This window comes from Barbus barbus (genome assembly GCF_936440315.1).
Source record: "Barbus barbus genome assembly, chromosome: 5".
Classification (NCBI taxonomy): Eukaryota; Metazoa; Chordata; class Actinopteri; order Cypriniformes; family Cyprinidae; genus Barbus; species Barbus barbus.
This window is the reverse complement of record NC_136733.1, coordinates 38,104,579-38,116,548: the sequence shown is the minus strand read 5'-3', so window position 1 is coordinate 38,116,548 and position 11,970 is coordinate 38,104,579. Positions and strand designations below refer to the sequence as shown.

The 11,970-nt window shown below is 36.7% G+C and overlaps 1 pseudogene across 1 annotated transcript; it reads left to right on the top strand.

Moving 5' to 3' along the window:
• The first annotated feature begins 961 nt into the window (after positions 1 to 961).
• LOC306870098 (unconventional myosin-Ih-like) lies at positions 962 to 11,958 on the top strand (annotated as a pseudogene). The gene is made up of 31 exons (XR_013785823.1): positions 962 to 1,198; positions 1,284 to 1,399; positions 1,506 to 1,704; positions 1,784 to 1,864; positions 1,947 to 2,126; positions 2,405 to 2,503; positions 2,593 to 2,706; positions 2,786 to 2,857; positions 2,946 to 3,065; positions 3,281 to 3,348; positions 4,093 to 4,198; positions 4,301 to 4,381; positions 4,496 to 4,587; positions 5,290 to 5,384; positions 5,491 to 5,537; positions 5,711 to 5,791; positions 6,223 to 6,328; positions 6,434 to 6,551; positions 6,659 to 6,772; positions 6,874 to 6,950; positions 7,033 to 7,101; positions 7,278 to 7,362; positions 7,549 to 7,711; positions 8,535 to 8,618; positions 8,722 to 8,815; positions 8,894 to 8,949; positions 9,056 to 9,191; positions 11,124 to 11,194; positions 11,292 to 11,389; positions 11,470 to 11,569; positions 11,644 to 11,958. The product of XR_013785823.1 is annotated as an unconventional myosin-Ih-like (transcript).
• The last annotated feature ends 12 nt before the right edge of the window (positions 11,959 to 11,970 follow it).

Sequence of the window (11,970 nt, the reverse complement as noted above, 5' to 3'; positions counted from 1 at the left end):
AGCAAGTAAAAATATGCAATTTTAAGGAATGGATTAATGCGTAATAAGTTTCTTTCACATATTGCAAAATTCTCTGTTCTCCTTATTAATACGCAATGACAGACACTGCACTAAGGAAGTAACTAGAGCAAATTCTGATAATTTGGTTTGAGGATTGTGGTTTTTGCAGAAAATAGTTCAATTGCTCAATTTCGGGCTAAATCCCTTCCTGAGTTGCTTAAAAGCTTAAGAAACCAAAGACTTCTATGTATTAACATTATATACTTTAAGTTTTTTTTTGTACAGTATCGAGAATAAATTGACATTTATACACTGCTAGATATTGGAATTGATTAAACCCGCTTTACTATTGATGTTGGCTTTGATTAAACCTATATCTCAGGAAATATTTCAGTGGAGTGAAAACAAGCACTCTTGCCTTTTGAAAGTATCTCCCAGAGCCAAGTTGGAAGATATGGCTGGCCGTATTTAAGATGTACTGAATGCTATCTGATATGGTCGGTGGAATAAATCCAATCACAACATGCTATTTGAACAGGTTTCTTAGCAAAAGCAAAGCTGTCAATCATAGGGACAGGAACGTGGTCTACTCATTGCAGATGATATCTCATTACAAAAGCCTCTACAATAGAGAGCAGCATTATAAAGTACTTAGTTAAACATCAGCAGGGGATTATGCGGTTGGATGATTGTGACTCAATCAGAGACCTTAGACCCCGATTTTCAGTCTCAGTCTCAACAAATCTATTAATGAAATAAAATCTATTAATGAAAATTTGAAGAGTCACTAGATGGCTCAGTTTTACTGCCGATTTTTATTGCTGAAGAAATGCAGCATCTATTAACCCTGCCATTTCTTCATCCAATTGCCAATATTTATTTTGAAATGAATCACTGATATTGATATTCAGGCCTGTTTTGCTGCTTTAAAAGCTAAGTTTCTGAACTCTGTGGCTGCAGAATGACACAATCCTATAGACTCTGGTCAGTGTAAACAAATTGCATTGGGTCATGGTCAGTGTTGTGCTTGTCTGATTGGCAGAAAGGAAAGGTTAAACTGGGTCAGTTGAACTTGGAGGGAGCCCTGATTGCCAGAGACCGAGTTGGCATCCAGGACTTTGTGCTTCTTGATGCCCACAACAGTGAGACAGCCTTCCTGGACAATCTGAAGAAGCGTTTCACAGGGGATTTGATATATGTGAGTCAGACATCAAAAACAAAGGTTACTTTGCTTTTTACATTGTGATTAAATTCATGACATCTCAGCATCTCTATACTCTCAGACTTACATAGGTACTCTACTGATATCTGTAAACCCATACAAAGAGTTGGACATCTACACCAAGAAACAAATGGACCTTTACATGGGGGTGAACTTCTTTGAGCTGCCTCCTCACATGTAAGTGTTTAACTTACCTTCATTGCCAAACTGGTTTGGTTACTGGTTTTGTTACTTGACATTTGTAAATAACCCCCCTAAAAAACACACATTTTGTCCTCCTCAGATATGCATTAGCAGATAATGTCTACCACACCATGCTATCAGAAGCCAACAACAACTTTATTTTGATATCTGGGGAGAGTGGAGCAGGTAAAACTGAGGCCTCCAAGAAGATCTTGCAGTACTATGCGGTTAGCTGCCCTAGTTCCACCTTACTGGACACTGTGAGAGACCGCATGCTCATGTCCAACCCTGTACTAGAGGTCTGTCCAACAATTATATTCTCAGAATGTGTCTGACAATTCACTATATATGCTTTACATTCATTGCATGTGCTTTTAGGCCTTTGGAAATGCAAAAACAATGAAAAATGACAACTCCAGCCGTTTTGGGAAGTATATGGACATCCAGTTTGATTGTCAGGTATCGACAAATACCTTACTACCTTCATCCCATTAAATAATATTGCATGTTAAAAAAGATTCACGCTTGTTTTAATGCGTAGGGAGATGCTGTTGGTGGCCATATCCTCAGCTATCTGCTGGAAAAGTCTAGAGTGGTTCACCAAAACCATGGTGAGAGAAACTTTCATATTTTCTACCAGCTGGTGGAGGGAGGAGAGGAAGACCTACTGAGGCACCTGGGCTTGGAGAAGGACACTAAACATTATAGTTATTTAGTGCAGGTATGATTTCCAATTTTAAATCTGATGTGCAATAAAAAGGGCTGTACGAGCCCTGTAACTCCTTAATGGCTCTGGACTATTATGTGTCATACTATGTCTATGTGTACTATTCATCATTTAAATATCCGGTATATTATTACACACTCCCCCAATTAACACGATAACGATATTTCATTGTTTAAATATCACAGTTGTTGCCAATGCTGGTATAAAGCGACACCCCCAAATAAGAAGTGAAATCTATGTAGAATCAGACTCTCCAGTGTTTTTTGTCTTAGGGAGAATGTTCGAATGTGAGCTCCATTAATGACAAGAATGACTGGAAAACTGTTAAAAATGCATTATCGGTCATTGACTTTGATGCTAGTGACATTGAGGTAAGGAGAAGCACAATTGTTGTGTATAAATGTTCTGATCTGCAAGTACTTTGATCATAAACAGATATATTTTATCTTTAATATCTCAGCACCTCTTTGGGATTATAGCTAGTGTGCTCCATCTGGGGAACGTGCACTTTGATGGAGACCCCAAAGGTTATGCTATTCTAAACTCTAATGCAGCACTGCGCTGGGTATCCAAGGTCAGTTTATTTATTGTATACATTTTCTTAATTATGTTAACAATGACATACTCTTAAGCTCCTTTGTGTTTATTTTTAGCTGTTAGGGATCCATGTACAGGTCCTTCAAGAAGCTCTGACATTCAGGAAGATTGAAGCCAAATCAGAGGAGGTAAAATAATTTTGTAATGTGATGATGTACTGTCTTTTTATCCAAAATGATTCTTGAAGCAGGTGACAGCTGTCTTTCTGGCCTCCAGGTTCTGAGTCCATTTACTGTTGATCATGCTATCTATGCCAGAGATGCCCTGGCGAAAGCCATCTATGGCCGTGCCTTCACATGGCTAGTCAACAGGATCAATGAATCTCTGGAGAATAAAGTAAGAGGACAACAGGAAAAAAAAGTTCAAATAATTACCATTTGAGGCTAATGTTACATTGCAAATCTCCTGGTATAATTCATTTGAAAGTCACTGGATGTGGTTTGGTCCATTTTAAAGAGATTGAAATATTGTTGCTTTTTACTAAATTCTACTAGACAGATTTAGAGGAACTATCATGGAAGTCAAAATGACTTGCCTTTTTTTTCTCTTAGGATTCTCAGAGGAAGACAGTCATTGGATTGTTAGACATCTATGGATTTGAGGTATTCTCTGTTAACAGGTATGTGTTTGGAAATAAATGGGACAGACAGATAGATGAAAGACAGATTGATAGATAGATAGACAATATTGCCAAAAGTATTGGGACACCCCCTTCTTATGAACGGGTTTGATTACTTTAGCAATTTCCATGAGTAAAAATCTTAATGTTTAAGCATATAATGATATTCTAGATTTCTATTCTAACCTGACAAGGATATTCTAACCTGTGTATAAGTAAGGCAAGGTTCAAAAAGAAAAGACTGATTCAGTCAGTCTGGAAGAACTTGACTGGTCTGCAGAAAGCCAAGTCCTGATCCCATCCTCTGGTATGACTTTAAATGCAGACATTGAGCCAAAAACTCATCACCAAACACCAATGACTAGTATATATGGGTCCAGTTATTTTAGTCATATAGGTCATTCTTCCACACTGACTGGATAATTTCAGTTTGAACCTTGCCTTATACACAGAGGCACTGTCATGTTAGAATAGAAAAGGGTATTTTCCAAACTGTTGGAAACAAAAATTAGAAAAATAAAATATCATTATATGCTTACACATTAATATTTGAACTCATGGAAATGATTAAAGTAGTCAAACTTGTTCATTAGAATGGGTGTCCCAATACTTTTGGCAATTTAGTGTATTATTATTATTATTAATATTATTATTATTTAGTCATTTAGCAGACGCTGTTATCCAGTGACTTAGTGTAGATAGATAGATAATTTGTGTGCATGATCTTATTAATATTTTGCTTAGTTTTGAGCAGTTTTGCATTAACTACTGCAATGAGAAGCTACAGCAGCTCTTCATTCAGTTGACTCTGAAGTCTGAACAGGAGGAATATGAGGCAGAAGAAATTGAGGTGAGCTAAAACAAATCGATCATTCATCATCCAAACATTATTATAGAATGATATACTGAGCTTGAATAAGAGAATGAGGGTCATGCTCTGTCACTGTTTTAGTGGGAGCCGGTGCATTTCTTCAACAATAAAATCATCTGTGATCTGGTGGAAGAGAAGCACAGAGGAATCATCTCTGTGTTGGTATGGAATAATAGTGTAACATACTGAAGATAGATATAATTTACTTCTCTGAAACTTTTTGAAATAAAAGATTGCTTGTTGGAGCATTTGCTTAAGAGAAATTTTGGTATTCAGGATGAGGAGTGTATGAGGCCGGGTGATGCCTCGGATCTCACTTTTCTTGAAAAGCTTGAAGAGAAAATGGGCAATCATCCCCACTTTGTAACGTGAGTTTGTGTTTTATCATTACCTCAATATAGTATGTGGCACTAAACAAGAGTTCTTCTGCTTTAATTAATTCAGTAGTGCTAGAAACTATCAGCAGCTTGGTTCTTCACTACAAGCCTCTGATGAGGAAGAATCAGCCAGGCTTTGTCGTAGTTGAAACTGAAGCATTCACCCCCTGGTTTGGCCACATTGTCTCTCTTAAGCCTTTCATTGACTGACACCTGATGAAAGTGCACAGCAGTGTGAGAGACGGAGAGATTGTGATGTTGTGTTACTCACTCTTTATCCGGGTCAAATACAAATGAAGTACCTGAATTACTGAGTGAGTGCCAAGGACCACGTTATTGTACTTAGCAGGTAGACCGTAGCACTAGCAATGCCAAGGTTGTAGGAAAACCTGCATCCATAAAACTTGCAAAATACATGAGAAGAATTAAATTAACTACACATTTATTGCATTGTATTTATTATCAGTACAGAAAATAAATATACAAACACTATTTATTATTTTAACGGATGTGCAATTTAAGCATAAGTCAATTTTACGCAGTGTGGAGTCTCTGCTATATTTCTCTATCCACCTGAAACTTGGATGGAATAAAAAGGATGAAGACTTCCGCACTTCATTCAGACATTTTTAGTGACTTGATTTTAATTCTGTCTAATGAGAGCAATTTCCTTTACTGTTCTATGAACTGAAGGCATAAACTGGCTGATAAGAAGACCCGCAAGTCTCTGGAGAGAGGCGATTTTCGTCTTCTTCATTATGCAGGGGAGGTGACCTACTGCGTTGTGGGTAAGAGAAGACACGCATAAACACATTTCAGATGTCAGTAAACCTCGGAAACATGTTTTCCGGCTTTCACAACCTTTTATTTTTTATGATCTATTCTTTTCAACAGGGTTCATTGACAAAAACAATGATCTGTTGTACAAGAACATCAAAGATGTAAGTGCACACGGTGTACAATAAAGGATAATGCTGGTCAGGGTGGATGAAAGGAAAATGGCTCATATTATTTGCATTCTCTTATTTTTGGCCCTACAAGATTAATGGCAGTAATGTGTTGTGCACGCATGTGTGTTTCCTTATATGTGCATTTGTTTGTGTGTAACCAATAGGTGGTGCGTCTGTCAAAGAACCCTATAATACAGGAGTGCTTTCCAGCCACTGAGGGAGACAGCAGGAGAAGACCTGAGACAGTGAGTCCACTTGCTGTGCCAAAAATACTGAATTACTATACACTAAGCTAGTAAGGATGGTAATTTTTTTTAAAGATGAAATGGAAGTTGTACACATTGTATTGTTAGTAGCCATATGTCCTATTCATATATGATTTATACTTTTATTTTGGATGTGATTAATCGTTTCGAAAGCCCTAAAATAAAGACATAGGAAACTCAGTTCCAGATTGGATTCTGCTAATTTTGTATGTGATCAAGGAATTATTTCCAATACACACAATATTGCTGTACTGTATGAGTACTGTAGCCTACTATTTTGAATCAAGACAGCTGAAACAAACAAATGAAATATTAATTTTTAAAAATATAAATAAATGCTTCTTTGACAGCTCACATCATATCTAAGTAATGGACATAATCTCCTTCAATCTGAATTGTGAAATCTGTAGGTGGCTACTCAGTTTAAGAACAGTCTTCTGCGGCTGACGGAGATTCTGACCGCTAAGGAAGCGTGGTATGTGCGCTGCCTCAAGTCCAATGACAATAAACAGTCAGGTGAGAAACTTGTGCATGTGAATGCTAAGAACTCGTGTGCACATTGAATTTGTTATTTCTGGTAAAGTAGAATGATGTTCTTTTACTCTGTTTGTCCTCTCACAGGCAAGTTCGATGAAATTCTGGTCAGGCACCAGGTGAAATATCTGGGGTTAATGGAGCACCTCAGGGTCCGACGAGCTGGATTTGCTTATCGACGTAGATATGAGGTTTTTCTACAAAGGTACAGTAATACCATTTAATACCATCACATACTCAAATATGAAAGCTGTTTGACTTTTACACTTAATAGACTTAAAATGCTCATATAAAATGCTCAACATTCCTAAGGTACAAAGCTCTTTGTCCTGCCACTTGGCCCCACTGGAGAGGCGTACCTGCAGAGGGGGTGGAAAAACTTGTGCTACATCTAGGCTACAAGCCTGATGAGTATAAAATGGGCAGGTGAGCCCTTTCAGGCCTTCACAATTTAATACTGAAAAATTAAGATCTGTTTTGTCATCACACAATTCTGAACTACCCTTCATATTCTGTCATATTCAAAGGACAAAGATATTCATACGATATGCCAGGACACTTTTTGCCACAGAAGATGCCTTTGAAATCTGCAAACATGAACTGGGTAAGCAACAAGAATTCAAAAGAAACATTTCAATTTTTTTCCCCCCTTTTATTATAAGCATTTGTTAATGTTGCTTTTACAGCTACAAAATTACAGGCCAAATACAAAGGTTACAAAGCCAAAGGAGAGTTTCGAAAACAGAAAGAAGCTGGTAAGTAACAGTATTTATTGACTTAATAGTTTAACTGATATTTATAGTATATTACAGAATATTATGACACTTCATTGCAACATAAAGTATATTTAATATAGCATACATATATGCGCTCTATGCATTTTTCAGTGATTCAGCCTTTTTCATTTTTTTTTTTTTTTGCCAACATTTAGCTACAAAAATTGAGACGTGCTGGAGAGGAGCGCAGGCACGCAAAGAGAGAGATCGCAGAGCCTGGGCTGTCAAAATCATTAAACAGTAATATTACTTAATAAAATATTTGTTTAAAAAAAAAAAAAAAAAAAAAATATATATATATATATATATATATATATATATATATATATATATATATATATATATATCAAAACATTTTATTGACCAGGTGGGGTGAACTATACCTTTAAGGGATGAGATGAAATGAAATTATTTTTATCCTTGCAGGTTTATTAAGGGTTACATCACACGTCGAGAGGCAAAAACTACTGACAACTCTGAATACCTGGCCTTTGTTCGACAGAGCTACCTAAATAGACTGAAAGTCAACTTACCGAAGACTGTCCTGGACAAGACCACATGGCTGACACCTCCTCCAGTCATGACAGAGGTTTTCAGAAATTCTCTGTTACTAAAATCATGAAACAGATACATAGAGAATAAAAAATCAATAAAAAACAACACATTTAACAAAAAAAAAAAGTAAATCAATAAAAAGATTAAATGAATCATATATTAAATAAGATCTATATTAAAATGAAGAGGCATACTAAAAACATAAGAGAAGAGAGAAATAAAATAAAAAAGTGGAGTGCGATCAGTAACAATGCTCAATCAAAGAATGCACAGCTAAACAGATTCGTTAAAGGGATAGTTCACCCAAAAATGAAAACTCTGTCATTAATTACTCACTCTCATCTTGTTCCAAACCCGTAAAGACCTTTGTTCATCTTCGGAACACAAATTCAAATATTTTTGATGAAATCCAAGAGCTTTCTGTTCCTGAACAGACAGCAACACAACTGACACGTTAAAGGCCCAGAAAGGTAGTAAGGACATTGTTAAAATAGTCCATATAACATCAATGGTTCAACCATTTTATGAAGCAACGCGAATACTTTTTGTGCGCAAACAAAACAAAAATAGAACAAAGATGAACGAAGGTCTGGAAGAACATGAGGGTGGTGAGTAATTAATTATTTTTTTTTTTCTTTTTTCAGATTTTTGGGTGAACTATCCCTTTAATCACTTCAGCCACACTTAAAACTATGAATTCCATTGCATTAAAAGTCGCATCACAATTAGTGCCATTTGACCTAATCTTCAATTTCAAGAGCTTTATTGTCTGAATACTGTTTGAGGCCACTGTATTCAAACGTTCATGTGTAGTATTATTTTAAACTGGGATGTCTTTGGTGCTGTTGTGATTGTAGACCTCGGAGATTCTGCGCCAGCTGAACACACGAATGATGGTGAGGAAGTATGTGCGGGGAATTACACCACAGAAAAAAGCACAGGTCACTATCACTGTTGTCACAGGCTTTTGAGTCTTTAAAATAGAGTTTCAGCTAATTTCGCCATCTTATTTTGGTTAATAATGACGAAAATGTCTTTTCACAGCTTCAACAAAAAGTAGTAACCAGTGCCATCTTTAATGGAAAGAAGGACAGCTACGCTTCAAGCATTGCTGTTCCTTTTGTGGATACTAGAATCAGTCAGTAGTTTACATAAACAACAATTAGTTTTGCACAGATCCTTTTGTGTGTCTTATGTACTTTCTTTAATTTACTAGATGAACAAGACATCGATATGAGGGTCCTTCAGACTATACGACAAGAACGTATCAAGGTAAATCAGAATCTTTCTAATGTATGAAGTCCAACTGTCAATCATGCAGAATAGTATAATAACGTTTTTTCTACATGTCACCTAAATACACTTTCTCTCGCTGCAGTACAGCGTTCCTGTGGTGAAGTATGACAGAAATGGATTTAAACCCAGACCAAGGAAACTTATTCTGACTCAGGCTGCTGTATATTTGGTAGAAGAGGCTAAGATCAAGCAGAGAGTGGACTATGTTTCTCTAAAAGGTGGGTTTCAAAGAGTAGATAGATATATGTAGTCCCTGTAGCATTCCTTAATATTCTCACCAGGGTGGTCTCCTCAAAGGTATAACTTTGTACCATATTTACCCCTAAATGGTGCATATTAGTACCTTAAGGGCCTACAATGTACTCCTAAGGTACCAATATGCACCCATTAGAGGTAGATAAGATACAAAGGTGTACTTTAGAGGGCATGTTGTACCCCTAAAAGTAAAATGTTCGTGTATTGAGAACAACTACAACTTTTCCCTATTGAGAACATTCTGGGGTCAGTAAGATTTTTGTTTTTTGATAAAAGTCTCTTATACTCACCAAATATATATATATATAAATATATAAAAGAAAATACAGAGAAACTATTACATATTGAAATAACTATATAAACAACTATAACTACAACCCGAATTCCGGAAATGTTGGGAAGTTTTTTTTTTTTATTTGAATAAAATGAAAACTAAGACTTTCAAATCACATGAGCCAACATTTTATTCACAATATAACATGGATGACATTACAAATGATTAAACTGAGAAATTTTACACTTTTATCCACTAAATGAGCTCATTTCAAATTTGATGCCTGCTACAGGTCTCAAAAAAGGCAACAAAGGGCTGAAAAAGCAAGAAATTTTGAAAAGATTCAGCTGGGAGAACATCTAGCAACTAATTAAGTTAATTGACATCAGGTCTGTAACATGATTAGCTATAAAAGGGATGTCTTAGAGAGGCAGAGTCTCTCAGAAGTAAACATGGATAGCGGCTCTCCAATCTGTGAAAGAGTGCGTAAAAAGATTGTGGTATACTTTAAAAGCAACGTTCCTCAACTTCAAATTGCAAAAGCTTTGCAAATCTTATCATCTACAGTGCATAACATCATCAAAAGTTTCAGAGAAAATGGAGAAATCTCTGTGCGTGACCTTTGTTGGATGCCCATGGTCTTCGGGCCCTCAGACGATGAAACTCATCGGCATGATTCTGTCATTGACCTTACTAAATGGGCCCAGGAATACTTCCAGAAACCACTGTCGGTAAACACAATCCACCGTGCCATCTGCAGATGCCGACTAAATCTCTATCATGCAAAAAGGAAGCACATGTGAACATGGTCCATAAGCGCCGTCGTGTCTTGTAGGCCAAGGCTGATTTAAAATGGACTGTTTCAAAGTGGAAAAGTGTTCCATGGTCAGACGAGTCCGAATTTGACATTTTTGTTGGAAATGACAGACACCGTGTCCTCTGAGCTAAAGAAGAGGGAGACCTTCCAGCGTGTTATCAGCATTCAGGTCAAAAGCCAGCATCTTTGATGGTATGGTGGTGCATAAATGCATACGGTATGGGCGGTTTGCATGTTTTGGAAGGCACTATGAATGCTGAAAGTTATATAAAGGTTTTAGAGTAACATATGCTCCCCTCCAGACGACGTGTATTTAACAGTAATTAGTTTGGGATGGCACGGCCCGTGAGTGTGGCACGGCCCCTGTAAACATGCCCCCGTCCCAACTATTTTGAGAACTGTAACATGCATCAAATTTGAAATGAGCTCATTTTGTGCATAAAATTGACAAATTTCTCAGTTTAAATATTTGTTGTTATCTATGTTCTATTGTGAATAAAATATTGGCACATGTGATTTGAAAGTCTTTTAGTTTTCATTTTACCTTCCTCCGTTTTCTCTGATTCTCTGAGTTCAAACGAACAGCTTTTTTTTTCTTTTTTCTTTCTGCAATAGAAATCTTTTGTAGCATTATAAAATTAAGATCAATTTAATCCATCCTTGCTAAAATAGAACTATTGATTTCTTTTTTTTTTTTATCTTACTGACCCCAAACTTTTGAATCATGTGCATATGTTTTATTGTAACATTTATTTGCAAAGCAGAGAGAACCAAGTCCACAATGAATCTATCTTGTGCACACAGGTGTTTCTGTCAGTAATCTGGGTGACTCTGTCATGATCCTCCACGTTGCTTTGAATGATCCAAAACAGAAGGTGAGCAAACCAGGCTTCATGCTCATGTAAATTCTAGACTTTCATGATACACAAATCCATGTATTTGCAAGTGCTAATGTAGTTTACTGTATCGAAGGGGGACTTGGTACTTCAGTGTGACCACCTGTTTGAAGCTTTGACCAAACTGGCTATGATTGCAAACAAGCAGAGTAACATCAAGGTTGTTCAGGGAAGGTAAAAAGGCCAACATCACTTATTTTCCACCATGTAATGTTCATTTGCACACAGCGTGTTAACATTTGATCTTCTCACAGCGTCAAGTTTGAGATCCAGGCAGGCAAGGAGGGTGGTGTGGATTTCAGCACTGGTCAAGAACCTATGATTTATAAAGGAAAAAATGGTCACCTGATGGTGGTAAGTGATTATTTCCATATTTCAGCTTAATTTAACATTATTGCTCCAGTACTTAGAAGCTTTCATTATCAAAGGTGGCTCCACGGGTCAAGTCTCGATGATCTAAAGGAGGGGACCAAGTCTGTGTATATTTCATGAGGGAAACCCTTATGGAAGAAGATATCTTTCTCCATCCCGCAAACTGTGACACACACACTTAATACACTCTAACAGCTCAGTATATGGAGATTCAAAGCAGCACTCTGTGTACTAATGGAAAACTTATTTAAAAAAAATATATATTTTGTTGTTTTGATAAATTCTGCCGTTACAGTTCTTGACATTTCTTGTAAACAGTTTTATTTGGTCATGTTCTTGCTTTGTTGAGCCATATTTATAACATTGTTTTATACCAATGCATA